A 5,018-nucleotide genomic window follows, 5' to 3' on the forward strand; every position below is an offset into this window, starting at 1 on the left:
TAAAAAAAATAAATAATAAACAAAAAGTTAATAAACAGAGTATATGAACAGTATATATTTTACAATTAAATCATATTCTACAAAGAAATTTCTTTAAAGAGTTGAATTGCTTGTAGAAGAACATCTGTATTGTTGAGTGCTGTAGATATATCATTTGGTATGTTGTACTTTTTCCTTGAGGTGTGATATTTTCGGCATTCTATGGTGACGTGTTTGATGGTCAGGAAGCAATGACAGGTTTCACAGGTTGGTGATTCATTTCTTGAGATGAGGTAGGAATGGGTTAATTTTGCATGTCCAATTCTTAATCTTGATAATAAAACCTGGTCTTTTCTATTAAGCTTATGGATCGGTATATTAATGGAGCATTTTGATTTGACTTCGAAAATTTTTCTGGAGGGATTGAGAGTCCAAAGTGTAATCCATGATTCTTTACATTTATTGTCTATGAGGGAAATGAAATCTCGATGTGGTAAGAAGGTATAGTCGGGGTTGGTGGAATCTTTGGTGTTTTGTTTGACATCTCTATCAGCTGCATCGTTGCCTGCAGTGCCACAATGAGAGGGTATCCAGATGAAAATAACTTCTTTTCCTTTTGCTATAAGTTTATGGTATAAGATCTGAATGTCTTGTGTTAATTTATCAGTTGCCCAAACATTACTCAGCGCCTTTAATGAGCTTAAAGAATCTGAAAATATGAAAATCTCTTAGGCTGCCATTAATTTACACTTTCAGCTGAAATTTTTATTTCTTTTAAGAAATGTAATGGTGTTTGAGTATTGCTTTCTGTATATATTCACTGTTTAAAAATTAAATTTTATAAATTCATCCATCTTCCAAACCTTTAAGCGGACCATCCTGTATAATGACCGAAAGTGTATTCTGGAGGAGAAGATTTCCCTTGTATCAATGGTTTTAAGTTACCCTGGAATTTTGGTCGCGACATAAACAAGAACAAAACCGCGGAAGCTGGAAGCAGCGCCGCTTTAGGTAGTCAACCCGCCGGGGAAATCTGGCTGATAAGTTGACTAACTTTATATGGCGTGGAGTGGGGAGCGCCACGTCTTAAACGACTGACGAGCTGAGCCTCTCAAGCCTAAGACCGGGATTAAGCCCTCGATTACGGCATTCTTAGTATCTTGGGAAATATATTTTTATCCTTCCACATTTTTCCCCCCCCTTGAAAAGTTTATGCTGGTTTTGTGGCTTCATGAGATCTCTGCCTACATTTTAAACACCTCCTAAACTTATTCCAACAACGTCTCACTGTCGGGTTACCAAACTGCGTGTATCGATACTGAAATTTATTACTCTTTGTGCTCTGCCTGCGTCCTCTTGTTCGGATGTGAGCAAGCGTGCTGAGTATTCTTTCAGTCGATATGAACATCGTTATACATTCGTTCCCTCTTAGGGATCAAGTCCAAATTTTAGGTCGCTTTGTCATGTTTGATGTTGATGACGGTTTACCAACTATACGTAGGATCTTGATTATGATTTATTAATGGAAAAATGGTGTATTATTTTAATAGTGAGAATAAGAGCAAACTCGATGAAACTACACTAACATCGTTTTCGTTCACTACAAATTCTATTCAACTCGACAAAGGTAATACCGGTATGTCCTTCCTTGAAGGAAATGCACTTTCTTGCACTGATATTGTGTTGACAGAAAAATTTATAAGTGGAAGATTTCCTCATTGAAGTAGTAAAGACATTATACAAGAAATCGCAAATGATACACAAACGAAGTCGACCTGGTTGGCAAGTTGGTATAGCGCTGGCCTTCTATGCCCAAGGTTGCGGGTTCGATCCCGGGCCAGGTCGATGGCATTTAAGTGTGCTTAATTGCGACAGGCTCGTGTCAGTAGATTTACTGGCATGTAAAAGAACTCCTGCGGGACAAAATTCTGGCACATCCGGAGACGCTGATATAACCTCTGCAGTTGCGAGCGTCGTTAAATAAAACATAACAGCAATACACAAATGAAGTTTTCAATTCTCCGTCTTTAGCCCCCGAATGTTCTGAGAGCACCACATTGAACTTCTCTTTTAAAGCGGCAAATTCGAAGTGAAGAATCATCCGTTCCATGGCAAAGACTAAAAATCGTGGACAAAAACTACACCACTTCCGTAGTGACATTGGGCACTTTTATAAAACAGTTGTATATGAGATATTTACTTCATTTAACGTACTTTTCAATACAATGTGTTTCTTTGTAATCGGATTTATACTTTAAAGGTGATATTCATTGAAATTTATATTTTGTAGTGCGGGACATCCACGATGTCCACATGTTTGGGTATTCCAAGCTATGCATGGCGGTAAGAAAATGTAATATCTTCCTATGTTTATGGTGGATAACTAGGTGTAATAGTCATATATTATTTACACAGGAGACATTTTCCAACTTACAGGATAATACAGAAATCTATGCAGGGGAGAGAAATGTGATGGGTTTCGTGAGAATGACCCATGTATATAGATCCCACATTTTTAAATGCAGTACTTTACAGACAATACATCAGGGAACAAGTATATATATATATATATATATTTTTTTTTTCAGATTTTTAATGTAGTAATTTTGCTTTGAAAAAGAAATTATTAAAAATTAGACCAAATTTTAAATTTATTTGCGATAGGCCTAAAGTAATAAAAAGTGTTGTATTTAGTCTTTCAAATGCGCCAAACCCCAAATCTCAACTATATGTAGACACAGAGTTCCAAGCGCGCATAATTTTCGTAATTTCAAATAGTCATAACTACACAAATAATTAATAATTGTGGAAATAAAACAATACGTGTCTTCTTATTTGATGTCTGGAATTCATGAAAAAAATTCGACCATTTACGAGAAGGTCGTGTTTTGTTGCTGTGCGATTTGATGCGGAATTACTCACACTTCTCTTTACATGGGAAACGCAGCAATGAAGATAAACCGTCTTCTGTTGAACCTAAGTATAGTATTAACATAATTATTTTTCGATATAGGCTATGTATAATGTTGGTATATTGCAATGTCCTTTCAATTCAATTGAATTGACTATAACAATCATTTTGCTGTACTTCAGAACTGTGGAAATGACTGAAACCATGAGATGTGTGGAAGAATAATATTGTTGAGTATATACACCAATCCAAACCTCAATAATTGAAAAGTCCACTGCAAGAATGATGGATGTCACTTTTTTGTCTAAAACGAACCAAGACTGTCAATGCACAGCTTAAGACATATAGAATGTACATAGAGAGTTATATGGCATTAACACTGATAGTCATTGTCCAGTAATGATCGGAAAATCACAGTTAAGCTTTGAGCGCTAAGCATTTCAGACTTTCAATTGCTTCTCCTGCAAAATGTATTCCAAATGACAGCCATCATTCTTGCAGTGGACTCTTCAATTATTAAAGCAAATGTGAAAAGTGTCCTTGAAAATAGTTATGGGTTTAATATGATGTGCCACATGTGAGATGTATTTTATTAGATTCACAAAGATTGTTCACTTGATGATATAGTAAGAGATACTGTATCATATTTCGGATTTGAAGAGTCCACTGCAAGAATGATGGATGTCATTTGGAATACATTTTGCAGGAGAATCAATTGAAAGTTTGAAATGCTTAGCGCTCAAAGCTTAACTGTGATTTTCCGATCATTACTGGACAATGACTATCAGTGTTAATGCCATATAACTCTCTATGTACATTCTATATGTCTTAAGCTATGCATTGACAGTCTTGGTTCATTTTCGACAAGAAAGTGACATCCATCATTCTTGCAGTGGACTCTTCATTTACCAAGGCATGTCTTGTTATAACGGATAATTGTAGTAGTAGTAGTAGTAGTAGTATTTATTTATTTAACCTGGTAGAGATAAGGCCGTCAGGCCTTCTCTGCCCCTCTACCAGGAGATTCCAACTACAATATCAACAATAAAATTACAATTAGTATTAACTTTACAATTACAGTTACAAACAATATTACAATTAGCATTAAATTTACAATTACAATAAAATCAAAGTACGAAAAGATTACCTGAATAATTAAAGCTAGATAATTTATCATAGAGAAACAAAGAATATTTTATATTTACTGAATTACAAATTAAATCTGGAATAACAAAATTGTATAGTGATGAAATTACTGAATATTGAAATATTTTGTGATAGATTAAAGAAACTATTTACAAGTAATCAATTACTGACCAAGTGCCTAGTAAGTTTTCGTTTGAATTCAATTTTATTTCGACAGTCCCTGATGCTAGCAGGTAGTTATACCGATAGAACGAGAAATTCTTTCAAGTTTTGTTAGGATAAAGCCTGTATCGCACAGTTGCCGCCAAGAGGAGTAGTAGTGAAGTTAGTTTTGCTAGGAAAAAGCCTGTGATAATTACGTTTTTCAACAAGACGGCTGTGCGGCTCATTTCCACAGTGACGTACGAGGCCATCTCAACGCAAATTTATCACAACATTGGATAGGACGCTGTCGACAAGAAGACGACTCCTTGATGCGGTGGCCATCCAGGTCACCGAATTTAACATCTTCCGATTTTTTTGTGGGGATTTGTCAAGAACATTGTTTTTGTACCCCATCCCGCTAACCTTCAGGAACTTAGCGACCGTATCATCGCGGCTGTGGCACTGACCGATTGTAATATGCTGACACACGTGTGGAATGAAATGGATTATCGGCTAAATGTCTGTCGTATCATCAAAGGTGAACACATTGAGCATCTGTGAGATATGTGTAAATAAAACCTGAAGAGTTTACCTACATTTCTGTGTAATACAATGTAGTATCCATTGCTTAGTTTATTTGTGGTGAATTTCTAAAATGTTTCATGGACTTATGAAAGACCCGGCATTATTTGAGCCGTTCAGAGAAGAAGTGGTGTAAGTTAAAATTGGGTAATGAGCAGACATCGAGATTTTGGACCCTATAGAATAAGTTTACTAAGTCCATACTATAGGCAGTTTTGTCATTGTGTTTGAGGTGGATGGGAGTCGCCAGTACACG

Source organism: Periplaneta americana, chromosome 16 (genome assembly GCF_040183065.1).
Source record: "Periplaneta americana isolate PAMFEO1 chromosome 16, P.americana_PAMFEO1_priV1, whole genome shotgun sequence".
Taxonomy (NCBI): Eukaryota; Metazoa; Arthropoda; class Insecta; order Blattodea; family Blattidae; genus Periplaneta; species Periplaneta americana.